This window comes from Aotus nancymaae, unplaced genomic scaffold (genome assembly GCF_030222135.1).
Source record: "Aotus nancymaae isolate 86718 unplaced genomic scaffold, 86718_ANA_hifiasm-v0.15.2.pri h1tg000029l, whole genome shotgun sequence".
NCBI classification, from domain to species: Eukaryota; Metazoa; Chordata; class Mammalia; order Primates; family Aotidae; genus Aotus; species Aotus nancymaae.
The window spans coordinates 21,192,242-21,211,940 of NW_026988442.1; the positions used below are offsets into that span (position 1 = coordinate 21,192,242).

Here is a 19,699-nt window from a genome sequence, read left to right on the forward strand (position 1 = left end):
GAGGTCTAACTCCCAAGATTCTACATATTCTACATCCAGCTGGAAACGACACAGTTAGCAAGGCCTTACCCTAGGTTCACCTATTACCGTCTGTGTGTGTGTGTGTGTGTGTGTGTGTGTGTGTGTGTGTGTGTGTGTGAACAGGTGCTGGTGAAGAAAGTGATCTTCATGTTCCTAGGCCCCTGGTTAAATATCTCATTCTCATCCCATGCTTAACAATCCAACCAGTGCTCAGGTTTACGCAAAAAGATGCTGAGTTCCATTTTGCACTGGGACAGGCAGGTGGAGCTGCTGATTGTGCGGCTGGAAATAAAGGTTTGGATCACAGGAGAGGGTGGGGATGGAAAAATAGAATTCAGAGTCATCAAAAGTTGAAACAACAAGAAAGAATAGCCTGCCCAGGAAGGAGTATAAAACCAGAAGGGCAAAAGACCAATAACATATGACTGAGGAATATTTAAAGATTAGAGGAGTCCTTAATAGTTTTTTAAAAAATTAAAACCCCAGGAACTATATAATGACCAGTCATGAAAATCAGTGAGTGGTCCTCAAGAAATAGCAGAAGACTCCTGACTCTTAATGTTGCAGATGTCTTAGAGCTGGCTATGAAAATCATTTCCTAAAGTCTCATTAACACCATCACATTTTCTTAACTAAGCATGTAAGTGACTCAAATGCCCTTAATCCTAAAACGGAAAACAACTGTCCAGATAAAGCCTCTCTGAGTCTGAGGAAGATGGGAACAAACAAGTCTGCACTGGATGTGAGGTTCCACTTTAGAATTCTGCCACCCATCTTCTCTAAGAAGGCCAATTCCCCACCTGTGGTGGGAAGCACAGAAAAAGGTAAGCAGGGAAGAAGGCTCAGGAAGCTGGGTGTTTTCATTTCCATTTCTGGAATCTTCAGACTATCAGGTCAAACTAATTGATACAGAAAGGTACAGGCACATGACAACATAATACAATGCAGGATCCTTAACTGGATCCTAATGGGAGCCAGGGCGTGTCAGGTGGGGAGGCTACAAGTAACATTTTCATGGGAAAATTTTACAAAGGACTCCATATTGGGTTTTACGTCAAGTTTCCTGAGTGATATAATTACACTGTGATTATTCTATATCTTTTTCCTTAGGATAAAAAGAGAATATCTTTTTCCTTAGGATAAATATGAATTTAAGGGTGAAGCATTACAGTGTCTCCAAATACCTCTGAGATGGTATTGCCAAAAAAAAAAAAAAGCACATATATAGAGAGTCATAAAGTTATAAAGCAAACTTGGCAAAATATTAATAACAAGTGGTTCTGGGTAAAGGGGAGACGGGTGTTTATGGTACTGTTCTCATACCTGTCTGTAGGTTTGATACTTTTCAAGATACAACATGAGGTAGTATAAATCCTTTAAGTATAAAAAGTGTTTTTGATTTCTACAGGTTCCAACTCCCCGCCATTACAATGGAGAACAAAGAGTTGACTCAAAAATGCCTCAAAACGAAAAAAATAAAATAAAAAGAAAAAAAAATGCCTCAAAACATTCTTTAATACTATCCCCATTCACAAATAAATGAATTTATTTGCCAAAGAGAAACTGAATTTCAAGTGCACAAGCCAAGTCAGCCTCTGTATCACACTGAGTTCCTGAGTTATTACATAAATTAACAGAAGTTAGGTGTTATTTTTAAGATAAACCTTCCATATGTTGTTGGATACTTTATCTTAAAAGTAAAATAAAAGTACCCTTTTATTTTAAAGGGTTTATTAGTACTAAGGAGTTTTACACAAATGCCAAGGGTTAATGGCAAATTTACTTATTTGTGCTAATATAGAGAAACAGTATGGATAAACCATATGCAAGACTTACTGTGTAAGACTTATTGTTTTAACTAGTGAATTTTAACTTTAATCAGAACTATTAGATAGTAAAATTGACAAAAAAAAGTCGGCCAGGCGCGGTGACTCACGCCTGTAATCCCAGCACTTTGGGAAGCCAAGGCGGGCAGATCACCTGTGGTTAGGAGTTCAAGACCAGCTGGCCAACATGGTGAAACCTCGTCTCTACTAAAAATACAAAAAATTAGCCAGGCGTGGTGGCAGGCGCCTGTAATCCCAGCTACTAGGGAAGCTGAGACAGAAGAATCGCTTGAACCCAGGAGACAGAGGTTGCAGAGAGCCGAGATCGTGCCACTGCACAATCTTGTAGCCCAGGGTGGGCTACAAGAGTGAGACTCCATCTAAAAAGAAAAAAAAAAAAAGAAAGAAAGAAATTCATCTCTATCTACTCTCATTCCTAAAGAAGATTCTATTTAACAATAGAAAGGAAATAAGTGAAATTAACATGTCCAAAGTACTCAAGTATGAATACTTGACCAAAGAAAAACTGACTTTAATGAGGGCAAATCATTTTTGAGAACCTACTATGTGCAAATCTCTATGAGGAATTCAAGGTAGAAAGAAGGAGCCTTGCAATTTTGTCAGAAAAGACAAACATTTAGAATACTGACAGAAAAGAATAATGGTTGACTGTCTCACCTTGCCCCAGCTCCTAATGCCTCAATTCAAAGACTTACCTCCTAGCCAGGCCACTGCAATAGCCTCTGCATTTATTACTCCATCAGGCCCCTCCTAAAGAGTAGTTCTCAAATTCAGATACACACTGGAATCACCTGGGAAATTACCAAAAATCCAATATCTGGGTCTCTCCTTCAGAGAATCTGATTTTACTGTGTGTAGCCTGGGCGCTGGTATTTTTATAAGCTCCTCAGGTAATTCTTATACACAACTAAGTTTGAGCACCACTGCTGGGAACCAACCTCTGATGCCTGAGTGTAGAGCACAAGCCACTCTCCTGCATTAAAACCTCTGATGACTCCTCACTGCCAACACAAATCCAAACAACTGACTATGATCTTCAAAGCCTTTCTCAACATCTCCAACCTACCACTCCTCCAGCCCCTCACCTACCAGTACTCCACAGCTCTCTGCCATACTCCAGCCATAATGAACTTACCATTTGCCTCTGTGCCCCTGGCAAGATATTTCTTATGCATAAAAGGCTCTCCAAACTCATGAACACTAATCTCAGTCTCTTACTATCAAACTCTGAATCAATTTTCAAGTACCAGTTTAAAAGGTCCTTCCTTTCAAAAGCCTGGGAGTTTCAAAACTCCCCTGGCTTAATGGTAGATCCCCCTTCTTGAGTCTTAACAAAATTTGGACATAACTCTAATCTGACATTGATCATGATGCTTGTAGTGGCAGTTTACCTTTCTGTCTCTTCCAACACAAAGTGCATTCCAAAAAAGGAGAGGCCACATGCATTTACCAAGTTCCCAGGGCATATGAATGGCTGAAACACAATAAATGTTCAATTAACTGTTTACTAAATAAATGGGCATCACATACCTATGGAAAAATGAATAACAATACAACAAAAGACAAAGGCAATTCAATATGAAATGCCAAATTAGTTATAGAGAGAAAATCTAACTCAAAAAGTGCTGTGGGGAGACAGCTTCAGGCTAATATGGAAAAGGAAGCCTCCAGGAAGACAAGGGTCTTGCTCTCAAGTCTTAAGGAAGGAAAATATCTAGATGGGCCAATAGGGAGGGGCAGAAAACGATGAGCATGGGAAACAGTACAAACTTAGACCATTCCACGGGGGGGGGGGGGGGGTGGGGGAAGAAAACTGAATAAAAAAGCTCAGGGCTTTAAAGCAAAGGTTTACTTGCTTACACTACGCAACCATTACATATTTCTTTCAAAAGAAAAGGTATCTGCCTACAACGGACACACATCACTTCCACTGAAATGTCAATATCCAAAGCAAGTTACACAGCCATACCCAATTTCAAGGTGTAAGAGAGAATGCAACCCTACCATGTGTCCTTAAGAAAGAGAACCAGGCCGGGCGCGGTGGCTCAAGCCTGTAATCCCAGCACTTTGGGAGGCCGAGGCGGGTGGATCACGAGGTCAAGAGATCAAGACCATCCTGGTCAACATGGTGAAACCCCGTCTCTACTAATACAAAAAATTAGCTGGGCACGGTGGTGCGTGCCTGTAATCCCAGCTACTCAGGAGGCTGAGGCAGGAGAATTGCCTGAACCCAGGAGGCGGAGGTTGCGGTGAGCCGAGATCGCGCCATTGCACTCCAGCCTGGGTAACAAGAGCGAAACTCCATCTCAAAAAAAAAAAAAAAAAAGAAAGAAAGAGAACCAGAATACTGGTGAAAAGTGCTAATGACCACACCATGAAAGAGTCTAGCACCATACCTGGCACACAGTAAGCACTTAGTGATTGACAGCTATTATTATCATGATTATTGAGGGATCCAGGGAAAAAAAATCTATCCTAATAACCCTAAGTCATAACACTGAATAGCTAAACACATGAAAAAAATCTTATGCACATTATTTACAAATAAAGCAAAGGTTAATTTACAAGCATTTTTACCATGATATAAGGGAGGGACATGCCAAAAAGTTTCCATTAAGCAAAAAATAGTAAATAAGATTTACCAAAATAGTACAACAAAGCATTTTACCATGATATGAGAGAGGGACATGCCAAAACGTTTCTAGTAAACAAGAGCTATTAAAATACCCACTCTTACTAATTTAAGACATGTAACAGTTCATTATCTTTATTATTTTAGAAAACATTAAAAAAATTATGAAGACTTTCACACGTTCACGCCCAAGCTCAGAGCACACCTGTCTCATATTTCCCCATAAATTCTTTGAGACGGAGTCTCGCTCGTGTTACCCAGGCTGGAGTGCAATGGCGCGATCTCGGCCCACCGCAACCTCCGCCTCCTGGGTTCAGGCAATTCTCCTGCCTCAGCCTCCTGAGTAGCTGGGATTACAGGCATGCGCCACCGTGCCCAGCTAATTTTTTTGTATTAGTAGAGACGGGGTTTCACAATGTTGACCAGGATGGTCTCGATCTCTCGACCTCGTGATCCACCCGCCTCGGCATAAATTCTTAAGGGAAATTCTCCCATGCGGGTTTTCAGGACCGTAACCCTTGGAAGTTAAGGGAAAAGTCCTATATAGCAAAATGAGAATTGAATTCTAATCAAGTCTTGGCCACCGATCAGCTCTGTGACTTCACAAATATTTACATGACCAGGACCCCATTCCATTACGCATAATGAAAATGGATAGATGTCTTCAGAAATACCTTCTAACTCTATTCTTCTGCAATCCCAAGAAGCCAGAAAGAAGCTTTGCTTTCAGAGACTCTAGTAATGATGCTGACCTGTGTAAAACCTGGTAACACTTAAATTTGCCACAACCACACTAATAACAACAAAGCTTAGTTCAAGAGTAAACATGCAACACAGTCAAGAACATGCAGGGAGAGCTCTACTACATGAAATGCTGCAGATGCAAAGTGCAGATAAAAATGGACAGAGTATGGTTATTTTGTGTGTAGCTTATGAAATCACAATCTTTTAGTAACATCTCATACAGCATTCCAAGGACCCAGTGGCAGTGATGGGAACAAACTTGAAGCAAGGAATCTCCAAACCTTTTAAGCTTAGGATCTGTCAAACTATCAGATCTAAATTCCAACACACTGGGCTTTCCAATTCTTTAAAATCCTACAGCAGTAATTCAAATACATGCCCAGAGAGCAGTGGCATGTCTGTAGTCCCAGCTACTCAGGAGGCTGAGGCAGGAGAATCATTTGAGCCCATGAGTCTGGCCTGGGTAACATAAGAGATCCAGTTTCTATAAAACAAACAAACAAACAAAAATACATGCCCAGAGATCTAGAACTTGACATTCTTCGAAGAAAGTCAGGAAAAAAAGCCCAAAGCAGCAAGTTACAAAATGTTAAGCCCCCTAATCAGTGACACTTGTGTCAAACAGAAGCACCCGCCCAGACAACCTACCACCATTCACTGTTTTGTGAGTATACAACCATCCTTACAATAGAATTAATGAGAAAACAGTGGTGATCTGTAATGAACACTAACGAGAGACAATACGGCATTAACTCACGCTATAAACAAAACAGACAATGCTGCATTATAAATTTTGCTATGCTGGCAGCCCTATCCATGATTTTTAAGGAACCTTTCAATTCTAATGCTCTATGAGTCTAAAAACCACATGGGACACCCGTTACTGTCTCTCATGCTTCAAGAGTCGCTGCCTAAATGACTAACAATTTCCTGCTTGAAAACCTAAAACCTAGTAAATATATCTAATAAAACTGCTGTATGATTAGACTCACTTTGTTATGGCTGAACAGCATTTTTAAAGCTACAATTCTACATGTGGATTTGTGTTTACTTTTTTTTTGAGATAGAGTCTTGCTCTGTCACCAATGCTAGACAACCTCCACCTCCTGGGTTCAAGCGATTCTCCTGCCTCAGCCTCCCAAGTTGCTGGGATTACAGAGTCTGCCACCATGCCTGGCTAATTTTTGTATTTTAGGTAGAGTTGCAGTTTCACCATATTGGCCAGGCTGGTCTTGAACTCCTGACATCAAGCGATCCGCCCACCCATGGACTCCCAAAGTGTTGGGATTACAGGGGTGAGCCACTGGTGCCCGGCCTGTGTTTACTTCTACAGTAATTTCCTTCTACTTGTCAATCACAACGTAATTTTCAATTTTGCAATAGATCTCGGTCAATATACTAATCAATCTTATCATTGATTTTTAGGAGTTTAAAAGTTTATTCCTCATTTACAAATAAATGGAGAGAGGAGATGGAGAAGCATATGTAACCTCGAATGAACCAAAGAAATTGCTTCTATTAACAAATCAATTTTTAAATATATTGGAAAGGGGGCAGAAGATAAGACTTAAGTCTTTCAAGGAAAGCTTGGTAAATGTTACTAAAAAAACAAGATTCCCTTTATAAAGTTAATTGAGAGATAAACCTGAAATACTTTGTATGGTAAAAATATCCATTACTGGTCTAAAGTAATGGGAACCCCTATAGCCAGTAGTTTTTATTGAGAACAGGAGCACTACAGTGTTATACCTAAAAGCTGCCTATCTTAAATCTTAGTATAAAAGAAAAAAGCTTCAAAAGTCATGTTGAAAGACATCATGCATGTTAGTCATAGACAGGAAGGGTCATAAGGCCTCACTGGAACAGCTACCTTGCTGTTTGTAAAGCCTTACAAGACACATCTAAATTTATTCTCTGATCTTACTATTTTCTGAACATTCAAATCAACTTTTAGATAAAAATAAATAGGAAAATATAAATAGGTAAATAACTGTCAAATGTAATTATACGGCTTGCTCAGAGTCATTTTAGGTTAAAGGACAATCTTGTTTCCTATTATATTTTCCTTTATAGACACAGAAAAAAATCCACCTTTGCTTCAAAGAGGGTAGAGATGCTAAAGGGCCTAGAGCTGTGCTGTTCAATGCTGGTACCAATGGCCATGTGTGGTTATTTAAATTCATGCTAATATTAAATAAAATGTAAAATTCTCATCCTCAGTCATACTAGCCACATCTTAAGGGTTTGAAAACCGTAAGTGGCCAGTAGTTCCCATGCATAGTGAAGATTTCCATCGTAACGGAAGGTTCTGCTGAACAGTGCTGATCTAGAACAACGGTTCTCAAACTACGACGTGCATAAAATCATCAGCACAGCTTGTTAAAACACAGATTCCTGGGTACCCCAGGTGGTCTATTTCAGTAGGTCTGGAATGGGACCCCAAAACTTGAATTTTTTTTTTTTTTTTTTGAGACACAGTCTCATTATGTAGCCCAGGCTGGAGTGCAATGGTGTGATCTCAGTTCACTGCAACCTCCATCTCTCAAGTTCAAGCGATTCTCATGCCTCAGCCTCCCCAGTAGCTGGGATTACAGGCACACACCACTAAGCCTGGCTAATTTTTGTATTTTTAGTAGAGATGGGGTTTCACCATGTTGGCCAGGCTGGTCTTGAAGTCATGACCTCAGATGACGCACCCGCCTTGGCCTCCCAAAGTGCTGGGATTACAGGCGTGGGCCACAGTGCCCAGCAAAACTTGCATTTCTAACATGCACCCAGGTAATGCTGAAGTTTCCCCACACTTTGATTAGTGCTCTCTATGGTAAAGAACTAGTTTTTGTTTTTGCTCTTTCCCAATCTATGGCCAAGACTTCCATGAAACACCAAAAAATGAATTTCCAGGATAAAAAAAATACATTAAAAAGGACTACAATTATAAACTAATGTTTTTTATTATTAAGTTTAACAGACAAACCATTTTTCTAACCATCTGCTATAAAAGCATCTACATGCTTCTTTGCAAGTTCTGTACTCACCTTGTCAGAGAGGTATGCAGACCTGCAGGAATCTATAGATTACTTTCAGTAACCTAAGCCACAAGATCTTATTTTACATTTTTACAATTATCTTTCTGGAGCTGGTCATTAATGACCTCTTTCATATCCTCTATCATTTCCTCAATGCATTTTTACAACTCAAGGCAAAACTGTTAATTCCATTAAGCAAAATACCCCTAAATCCCTTAAGTGATATTATACCAGGTTTGCTTAAAGAAGCAATCTAATGGTGTCAACACTGATAATGTGATCTGATTCTATCAGGTGATCAACAATAATGATGGCTTAACTTTTTCATACAAGCCCATAGTTGAATTTAGACTGCCAACAGTGCGAGAATTGCTAAGCCCAAAATACACAATGAGCAATAATAAAGTCTCTGTGTTAAATTATGTAAAATTCTTTCTGTAAATAAAATCTATGATCTAGAACTAGCTTACCAGACAAAATCCTTCAAAGTATTTCTTAGAATACTGATGGTTTTTCTTGGACCCAAAGTAGAGTCCAGGTATATTTCTTTACTCATATACACTTAAAGAAGGAATAAACCAAACAATTTTCTTAAAGAAGTCAATGCCCTTCACTATCAGCCTAAAGCTTAGATATTTTCCCTAATCTAATGATTATTATCTCTTATTAAATGAAATAAACTGATTCTTCTTCTATTCAGCTTCTGGTCTGGCCTGAAAAAAAAAAAAATCTCCAGAATAACTTAAGTTTGACCACTTTCTAGAGTTATTCTTAGAATTTTTTCTAAGAATTAGAATAGTACTTAGAATTTTTTCTAAGAATTAGAATTAGAATAAATACTGTTACTTTAATATTGTTTTAGAAATTTGCTTGACTTATTAAGTAAATAATAAGGCTCTGATAACTTTAATATGAAATCCTTTTTTATATAGTAACACCTGGTTTTATATGCATGTTCTCTGTAAAACTTTTCGCAATCTAAAAATAAGCTTTTATGTTCAACTACACATTATTTTAAGGAAGAACTCCACTAAAAATTAGCACTAATGGAAGTTGCAAAGCATTTCATAAAAGTCTGGGGAATATAAAAATGGAGGGAGTCTTTCAATTATTCTTCTTCAATGTAAGAAAGAAAAACCCTTTTCCTCCTAACAGATTGAATGAAACAACAGTAGAATTAGTAGGAAGTAGTATTCAAAGCAAGAAAATGTCAGGCACATTTGCCATGGCCACCCCTCTGGTCCCATCTGCAGAGGCAGATGGGTGAAAATGAGAGGCCGAGATCCCTCTAAGAGGCCCATGCCTCCCATTTCAAACTTTAACTCTATCAGGCGGCAAGGGCAAGGGACAGCTTCCATGTGATCACAGGGAGGGAAGAATTCGGGAGATAACGGCAGAGAATGCCTAGATGCTGCCAGAGGGATGCATTTCTTCCCCAAACCCAGGCCAACTGACCAAGGGTGAGACCGCAGAACTTGCTAAAGGGCAAAAAAGGTCCAAAGAAGTCAGCATCCAGGCAGAAGATTTTGTTCATGCAAAGCAGTTGTTCTAGAATTACCTAAATTAATGACCCTTAGTATTTTTTTGTATGCTGGTGAAAAGGTATGGGGGTAGGGGTACAAGAGTCACAGATCTGTTTGAAAATCATAAAAAGCAATGGACTGTCTGCCTATAAAATATGCAGATGCAAACAAAAATTTGCATACTATTTTGGGGCGTTCACACACCAGCCAAAGACTTGCTAGGGGTCCACGAACTGCAGGATAAAAAGCCTAAACCTAACTAGGTAGGAACTAAAGATCTCTGTTAACACAGTAGTTGGAACTTTTAACCTGAAGCCAGGCTTTTACATAAAGACAATCTTAGAATTAAAAAAAAAAAAAGATTCCAAAAACAAAATATCTTGGTCACATAGTATATAAGAAAAGCCAAAATATATTAAAAATTTAGCTACTTGATAAAGAATAACATATTTGATCCATAAAATGAGATCAGCGACTATCCCTTACAAGTATCCTTAATAAAGGGGTAAAAAGGCTGGGAGCGGTGGCTCACGCCTCTAATCCCAGCACTTTGGGAGGCCGAGGCGCACGGATCACAAGGTCAGGAGTTTGGGACCAGCCCAGCCAAGATGGTGAAACCCTATTTCTACTTAAAAAATACAAAAATTAGCCTAGCGTGGTGGCATATGCCTGTCATCGCAGCTACTCAGGAGGCTGAGGCAGAAGAATCTCTTGAACCTGGGAGGTGGAGGTTGCAGTGAGTCGAGATCATGCCATCGTACTCCAGCCTGGGTGAAAGAGCAAGGCTCTGTCTCAAAAATAAATAAATAAATGGGTAAAAAAAAAAATGGAAATCTCTCTTAACTTATTTAGAAAATTCAAAGATGTATCCATCACTTTCTACATATGTTTGGATTCCTGTCCTTAAGTTATCTCACAATTCTACTTCCTAGTGTCCTGAAATGTTCGAATAGTATATTAAGTTCTTTTGAAATAGCTAACAAAAGCACCATGGGAGTCCGTTGAAAACTCACGTTTGTTCCTTGCTAAAATAAGTACTTCATTATGACTATAAAGAAAAAACATTCATCAATTAAAAAAAAATCCTGGGCCAGGAGCAGTGGCTTACGCCTGTAATCCCAGCACTTTGGGAGGCCGAGGTGGGTGGATCACGAGGTCAAGAGATCGAGACCATCCTGGTCAACATGGTGAAACCCTGTCTCTACTAAAAATACAAAAAATTAGCTGGGCATGGTGGTGCGTGCCTGTAATCCCAGCTACTCAGGAGGCTGAGGCAGGAGGATTGCCTGAACCCAGGAGGCGGAGGTTGCGGTGAGCCGAGATCCCGCCATTGCACTCCAGCCTGGGTAACAAGAGTGAAACTCTGTCTCAAAAAAAAAAAAAAAAAATCCTGATTCTTCAAAAGAGGAGCTATTTAAGTTATATCATATACACCCATTACAAATTCTAAAGGTTGCAAAATAGAACAGTGATGGCAAACAACATAATGAATAACGTAAGAGAATATACAGAATTACTATTTACTGACTGTAAAAACTAACAAATACAGGTACTATAGGGAAAAATAAAACGTTTTTCTTTGGATTTTATGCTGATGATTTAGTTCAGCAACAGGGACAAGCACGGATATTTTAAAATAACTCAATTTTACTACCTTCAGGACTTTTATGGAAGTAACAGAATTTCTCATGAGGGTATCAACGCCTCCACAACAGGAACCAAAGAAAAGAACATTTTGGCAAGGAAAAAGTAACTGCATTCTCCCTCTGCACTTCATGGTTATTACTGTACCAGGGTACACCTGAACTCCAAACTGCCCAGGAAGACTACTCCTACTCCATGGAGACAAAGGGGGAAAAGGGTATCCTCGGTGTATTCCAACACTCCTCTTCAGTGACAAATTCTTGAAACGGAAAAGTAAAAATGGATGCATGTGTAGAAGAACTTAGGGAAGGTGTGTTAGTTAACTAACCTAACACCATACCACTAAAATACAACAGCACACTTGAGCTTTTAAAGAAACCTTTAGAGAGAACTGTTGGTGAAAAGGACATGTCTTGGACACCGACGATCTGGCTTCAAATTCTAGCTCTATCACTGACTAGCTTTATGGCCTTTAATAAGTTACTTCATTTCTCTCAACTGCAGCCCAACCTCATGAAGTGACTATGAAAGCAAAGGTATTTTTCTCATCTCTGTAGCCCCAGTATCTAGCTGAGTACTGGACAAACACCAGGTATTCAATCAATGCTAGTTCTTTCTGCTCCCCTCAGAAGTATGTCACATTCCATTGCAAAAAAAAAAAAATTATATATACACACACATACACACACTCTCTAGGGAACAGGTATCTAAGCTCTGGCTATCATTTTATGTATTTCAAAGAGTTTTCAATATAATAACCTGGTACAGGAGAATACAGGCAATCCTATGGAATTCACCGCACCTTTCACTTGAATTAAACTAAAGCTTTGCATGAGCAATGAAATATAAGAGAATCATTAAATATGTATTAAAAACAAAACTATTTCAAGCCTTGTTATACCAGGTGGAGAAAGGGGAAGGAGGGAGGGAGAGTACGGCCTCCTCAGTTTATATGGATATACTGTTATTGTCATTCCTATACCAAAGATATTTTTGCAGGTAGAATCTTTGAATCCTTAAACTTCTTCAAAGAGATTTAGAACATGGGTGGTCCATGAGTGATCTCATTTAGTAATTACCAATTAAAGTCTTTCCATGAAAGGTGAAAAACACAGGCACCTACAGGGAGAATCAAGCCTGACGTTGTGGAACCTCATGGTACAACACGGGAAAACATAACCACAAACTCTGCTTGGGGCAAAGCCATACTTCGAAGAAAACCAAAACATTTCTCTGAAACTTTTTATAAACCAAGGAGCTCTCCAAGACAAAGTAGCCCAAGGGCCGCCTGTTGTTTCTGACAGGTTTTCTGCAATGTTACAGCAAAATCGCAAGTAAGATGTGGTTTCTAATGAGATATGATTCTGCTTCAGGTTTTCTTTGGTATTTGAAATAGTTATACAAAAATCAATACATACAAAAATGTAACTGTCAAAGGATCTTCCAGAAATGCAGCAGTTAGTTGTATTTCTCCCACTTTACTTCTAACTTGTCTTCCAATGTCTTGTGTAGTTTGCCTTAAGTAATACACTGATGAGTTCAGAGAAATTCCAACTACACGAATAATAAATTATACAAATTATAAAGACATAGAATATTTAAAAGTTGTAAAAGTGATCATATTGAAAGAGTTGGCAGTTCTATATTTAATATATTTATAACAAGAGCTAAATGTGAAAAGCAAAGAAATAACTGCAGAATAAAAAAACGTGACTCCAGGGAGACTGTGATCCACACTGAGACACAACTCAATTTCACAACAGGTCTAGATTTACTTCGCCCACGGCCAGACTACACCAAGAACAGTACTGTAGTCTAGTTACTATTAGAGAGACTCCAAAGCTAACAAAAAGGTGGGGAAAGGTGTGTGCAAGCTAGCTTTTAGTCGCCCATTCATCAAGAAAAAAGTTTAAATTCAAAAGAACTTATAATTCATCTATGAAATCTGCCCTGGAACAACAGAAGGAACTCCAAAATTAATAATCTTACCACTCCGCATTTTCCCAAGGCCTTTGGTTATAATGATGCATTGCTTATATGAAACCACCTGCTCTGCTTGGCATAAACCATGTTACTTGAGGATTCATGCCTAATCATTTTATCGTACACAGATCTCAAATCTTCTTTCTGTTGCCAGACAGCCACAAAGTTCACAAAAACTCTCTCTGAGGATGCCAACTTGATTTTCCAATTTGGCTTACAGTCAAACTCTACTATGCCATGAAATCAATGGGACAGACCCCCAGTAAGTCACACAGCTCACATCAGCCTAAGGAGCAAAACCCAGTGGTCTGTCTGGGTTTTTTCACCAAAACACCACAAACATATTTCCATAAAGTACATAGAAATTTGGGGCCCATTGGGACGGTACTGTTATATACCATCTGGGAAACAATAATAAAATCTCAGGGAATATTTCAGACATCTTGAAAACTGTAAATATTTAAAATGTGTATTTTCGGTTTCGCGGATCTGCTACCAGAAAGGAAGAGTTTTCAAGGGGTGAGAAATAAGGCACACAGCCCCAGAGAGATGCTTAGAGATGCCAAGGATTCATGAGAAATCTTGGCCAGATTACTAATGGTCCATAAACCCTAATTTGGAGAACAGGGGCCTACAAGCTCAAAATTGAATTATACTGCCTTATTAGATCCCACACGACTGAAACCACAGTCACATTAGTCATAACTGAACTAGGAATACTTGAGGTACACAAACATAAAGTGCCTGCTTATGCATTTTTAATTGTATCAAATAAAACTGAAGCTGCAAACAAACTCAAATTTCAATTATCTCACTAGTGAGGGGATTTCCTAATAACGCCTTTAAAAAAAAAACCCGAGTAGCTGCCAACCCTCTGCACATCCGACAGGCAGGTCCCTGGAAATCTGGGCGCAACGGACTCCGTTACTTCTCAACAGCGAAGAAAATAAATACCCCGAAGAGGACAGATTTTTTTTTTTTAAAGCTCAAACATGCAATGTAATAATGCTCAAAACTTGGCAGCTGGGTTGCGGGACCCCTCCAGGGCTCCAATTTTCGGGGCGAGTGCGCGCTAGTGCGTAAGAAGGGGGCGGAGGGGGTGCGCGATCCGAGGCCGCGCCAGGGCCCCCGCCCCCTCCCGGAGCAGCAGCCTGGCACCAGCCCACCCTCCTCCACCCCTGCAAACAGACGCAGGACGCGAATAGAGCAACTTCTCTGCGGGGGCGGCGGCGGGAATAGCGGTCACCCCCGCCCCGCCCCAGCGTCGCCGGGCCCAGGGGTCCCACCGCGCCCGCCCCGAGGGGGCCTCCACACGCCCCGCCCCCGCCCGCCAGGCCCGCGGCCGGGGTCTCACCCGGACTCCCGCCCCTGCGCGCGGCCCGCAGCGGCGCACTCCCAAGGACGGCCGCCCGGCCACAGCGAAAGCTGGAGCGAGAGCAGGAGCCGGGCGCGGCAGAGGCCGACCCTCTCCCAGGCCGCAGGCCGCTGCCTGCCCTCCGCCAGGCCGCTCGCCCGCCGGCCCCGCTCGGACCCCAGTCCGGCCGGGCCTGGGCGCCGCCGCAACCCCTCATCCCGGCTCCATTCATAGGGGCACACTAGCCCGGCCGGCGGGGCGGGGCCGAGGACCCGCGGACAAGGCCGGTCCGCCGAGGCCAGGGAGGAAAATAAAAAGTTAAGAGAAGAACTTACCTAAAATGGCTCCTGCAGCAGCCAAAATACAAACAGCTATTATTTGGTGAAGTTTAGCTCAGACACCCTGCAAGGACACCCTAACCCAGCTCGGGCCCGCCTTCCCTGCTGCACTATTGGGCTTCGCCGATCCAAAACACTGAGCCATTGGTCATCCCTGCTGCCGCTCAGGTAGAAGCCCATTTCAAGCTTGCTTGCAGGGGCGAGTGATGGGCTAGCTCCATTGTGCTCGTATTTGCATGGATGTGATCGCGGCGTTGATTGGCCGGCGCTGAGACCGCCCCGCCCCCCGCCTCGCGCCCCCCGCCTTGGAGACGCCACTGCGCGCGGCCCCGCCCCCCCGGGACTGGCGGCGCGGCCACGGGGGCGGGGAGGGTCCGGGGTCCAGCGGGCCGAGGGGGCGGGGTGGGGTTCCGCACGTCGCAGTTCGCAGGCAGGGGGCGGGGACTAGGGGCGCCCGCGGGGGTTCAGCCCTCAGGTGGAGGTCTCTCAGGTGGCGGGCTTCGGATCTGGAAGACTCGGGGCTGGCGTCTCCGGGGGTGGAAGAGGATGTGGCTGGGGTCCCGCGACACAGGGGTTCCTCTGTGGCCGAGGTCACGCAGGCAAGATGCAGGGAGAAGCGAGGGACCCGCAGGTCATGAAAAGAAGATGCTGAGTGGCCAAGCGAACCGAGGAGCAGCCTCCAGCCGCGTCTCCTGCCGCTCAGCCCGGCTCCCTGGCACTCCTGGCTCCTGACGGGCTTCTTCCCAAGGCCCCGCACACCCGGGAGTTTTCCAGCCCCGGGGATCCTGCAGCGCCTTGGATAGATCTCCGTGAAATCAGGTGTGGAGCTATGGTGCATTTACTTTCTGGCCTGTCGCCCTTACCATCCTTGCAACATCTTCAAGGACAGGGCCCAGTATTTGGCAGAGATTCAACTAATTGTTACACTCTCGAATTCGTTCGTTGGCAGCTAATCTTTGAGTGCCCACTAAATTCCAGACACTGATATAAAACAGTGAATACTGCGGTCAACAAGACAAAGCCCTTGCTTTCATGGAACAGGCGAAAGACCAAGTACAAGGGGTAGGTAGTGATAAATGCTGTAAAGAAAATACATGGAAGAAGGAGGGGAATTAGACCAGAGTTTAGGAATTAGGAAATTCCTAAATTAAGAAAGGAGTGATGGAGAGTTTGCCTTGCCTGGCTGAATACTCTTTATGGCATCCCATTACTGCCCCCTCCCACCCTGACCTTGGCAGTCACCTGCTCTCCTCGAAACTGGTTGGATTCTGACTGTACAGGCTCATTCTTCCTCAATTAAAGCAGAAATTATCTGAATCTGATGATTCTAAGAGCAGCTTGTGGGATACATTTAGGATAAGCACATTTTGACTGTGTTGGGGGCAACGATAATGATTTAGCAGAGCCTTGCTGTACCCCCCCCCAGAGAGAGAATATTTTTAGCTTCTTTGAAATCCCTGTTTTCTGATGGCTTTCAGCCTGTGACCCTAACTCTCTTCTGAGTAACACTCTTCACTTCTTGGCAGACACAAGAGATTTCTCCAGCTTGAAAACAGAAGCAGAAGCCCCCTGCTGCCCATCTCTCTCATCTGTGTGCATTTCTGTCATTTGACTCAAGGCTGGCCAAGATGTCTCAAGGTCTTTCTTTCCTCGTCTTTCTTCCTCCCTTACACAGTTATTTATTAAGCACCAACTATGTTCCAGGTATTGTTCTAGACACAAGGGATGCAGCATTAAACAAGACAAATCACATCTTTGCCCTCAAGGAGCTTACAGTCTAGTTGAGGATGAGATAAGAGAGTTATGCATAGATCCTTATGATATCTAATTTTGCCAAGCTGCTGGCGAGTGAGAAATACTGAGGGCTGCCCCCCTGCTGCTGTCTCTTGGGGACAGCCTGCTTGACCTTCTGAACCTGCTGCTTCAGGAGCTGAAGTTGAACCTGAGGCAGAACCAGGCAGCTGGTAGCCACAGCCTCTCCAGCTCAGACACCAGAATCAAGGGTTCCAAAGCTCTCAACAGTGCCCATGGGACTCAGGTCTATGCGCTCTCAGGTCTTGAAAGAGGCTGGGAGCAGAATTATATCAAGAGATAAATTTGGTGGGTCCTATGTGGGAGTCAAATGGCCTTCCCTTTGCATAATAAAGTCTTTTGCCTACAAGAATTGAAATAACATAAATGAAGTGGGACTCTAGACAGAGCAACATGTATGTACCAATGCAAGAGGCAGCCTGGGGAGGTGTGGGAGCAGGAGGGAGACAAAAGGTAGACTTGTCAGTAATTGCTGTTCTTAAACATTGAGAAAAGTTGGTAGCACATAAGAAGTTAGATATACACGGAGACACAATATTGAGTCACCAAAAAAGAAATCAATAGGAGTATATGACTGATTCACAAATGAGTGGGACAGGTACAAGCAAAGCTACGATCTGGGGACTACATTTAGGAGAAGTGGCAGACTTGACCTTATCCAATGAGAGGTCTACAGAACTGAGAGGAGTTAGTGGAGTCTGACCTAAGGTACTTCAGCAGGAACCAGTGGGGAGGAACTGGAGGGAAAAGGGAAACAGAGACAGCTAAGTTGCTTTTAGCTATACCCATTCGTGGCGGTGTCTTGGCCTGCGTCTCCAGAACCAGAGCCTGATTCTATAGGGCAGGAGTGAAGCAAAAGGAGTAAAGTAGGGAGGAAGGAAGAGCCAATACCAAGATGGTTATTAATCTGGCCTAAGTATGGTTGATTGCTTCTGCTCAAGGGATTATCCTCCAAGAAGCCATGTAGAATGAGTCTCAGAATAGCCTATGGGAGGGGGAAGGGAAGGAAATCTATCCACCCACTCATCTCATTGGATAAAGACTCACACCAGTTGTTCATGCATAGGTGCCGAATGGGCTTCTGCAGTGTCCCAAAACTCAGTGTCAACAGGGAACCTGGCAAGAGGCACATGGCAGGACCACGAGGCAAAGCATTGTCAGGGTGCAGCTGTGTGAAGTCAGATGGTGCCCACGCAGAGCTTGATGCCACGGCAGCTGCTGGAACGAACGATGATTGATGCTACAAGGGTGATGCCAGTGATGCACAAATTTTTGTACCATATAATGTGCCCCATTTCCAAAGGGCCCGGAAAAGCAATCCTTAGGAGCTCTGAAGGGAGCCACAGACGGATTTCTAGCAGTTCTAGAACTCCACAAAGGAAGAGTTGCATCCCACCTGTCTATGTTCTCTCTTGCTTTCATGCCTCTGTTGACTTGTCTGTTTCCTCTATTCGGCCATGAACTTCTTTATTATTCTTGTTAATGTATCTGTAGCAGGAAAAAAAAAACTGTTTTCATCAGCCCATTTCATTTTCCTCCTAGGCTCTTAACAAAACTAAATTTCTCAGTAATCAGGTAGGCCCATGTGACTGAGCTCTGGATAATGAAATCTGGACAGAAGTGGTAGATATATCCCATTTCTGGACATCCCCTAAAAACTCCCTTGTGATCTTCAAAACTTTTCCTTTCCTCGTTCCTGGCCAGATGCAAAAATATCGAATGGAGGACTCAGAGGCCCCAGAAAATGACAATGGTGGCTCACTGCATGGCATAGAACCTCTGTGCTCACTGGCAGTGGATTGTGCTGTAAGCAAGAAATAAAATGTCACAACGTCAAGTCACTGAAATGTGAAGGTTGTCTGTTACAGCCATTAGCATACCGTGTCTGATACAGTACTTGTCTAACTTCATTTGATTCCATGTCACTCCAGGGCAGGGACTGTATTTGTAACTCAAGCACAATTGCAATGCGTGGCACATAGTAGGCATTTCTTGAAGTATGGATAAGAGTGAATGAGCTGATACCTGAGCCTGGTCTTCAGATCTGAGTAGAATGCCAGGCAAGGTGGCAAGTAGAAAGTGTTCCAGGAAGAGGGCATAGCATGTGTAGAGGTAGAGAAAATAGAGTTAGTTCTCAGCACTGCAGAGGGTCATGGAGATGGTTAGGGAAAACAGAGTTAGTTCTCAGCACTGCAGAGGGTCGTGGAGATGGTTAGAGAAAATAGAGTTAGTTCTCAGCACTGCAGAGGGTCATGGAAATGGTTAGGGTGAGGCTAGAGAAAAGGCAAAGGCCAGATCACAAAAAGTCTTGGTTTTTTTTTTTTTTTTTGAGATGGAGTTTCGCTCCTGTTGCTCAGGCTGGAGTGCAATGGTGTGATCTTGGCTTGCCGCAACCTCTGCCTCCCAGGTTCAAGCGATTCTCCTGCCTCTGCCTCCCAAGTAGCTGGGATTGCAGGTATGTGCCACCACGCCCAGCTAATTTTGTATTTTTAGTAGAGACGGGGTTTCCCCATGTTGGTCAGGCTGGTCTCCAACTCCCAACCTCAGGTGATCCACCCAGCTCAGCCTCTCGAAGTGCTGGGATTACAGGTGTGAGCCACAGCACCTGGCCAAGTCTTGTATGTTACATGAAGGAGTTTGAAATGTATCTTACAGGAATCATTTAAGGATTTAAATCAAGGATGTGATATCATCAAGTTTATGTTTAACAAATATCTCTCTAGCTACTTGGAAGAGGATGGGTTAGAAAGGAAGAGTCAAAAATACAAAAAAATT

General features: G+C 42.6%; 1 protein-coding gene and 1 long non-coding RNA gene across 3 annotated transcripts in view; one reads left to right on the forward strand and one right to left on the reverse strand.

Moving 5' to 3' along the window:
• Positions 1–15,202, reverse strand: part of CHD6 (chromodomain helicase DNA binding protein 6) — a 199,830-nt gene extending 184,628 nt beyond the window's left edge. Inside the window, exon 1 of one of the 2 annotated variants that reach the window (XM_012455000.3) lies at positions 15,110–15,202. The gene's annotated coding sequence lies outside the window, so the exon portion shown is untranslated. Of the gene's footprint in view, positions 1–3,259; positions 3,281–15,109 lie in introns of those variants that run through there. The other variant, XM_012455001.2, reaches the window with a different exon arrangement.
• A 378-nt stretch (positions 15,203–15,580) lies between these two features.
• Positions 15,581–19,247, forward strand: LOC105719124 (uncharacterized). Its single transcript, XR_001107903.2, has 4 exons — positions 15,581–15,931; positions 16,062–16,174; positions 16,639–16,750; positions 17,991–19,247. It is a non-coding gene; the product is annotated as an uncharacterized LOC105719124 (long non-coding RNA).
• Positions 19,248–19,699: the final 452 nt, after the last annotated feature.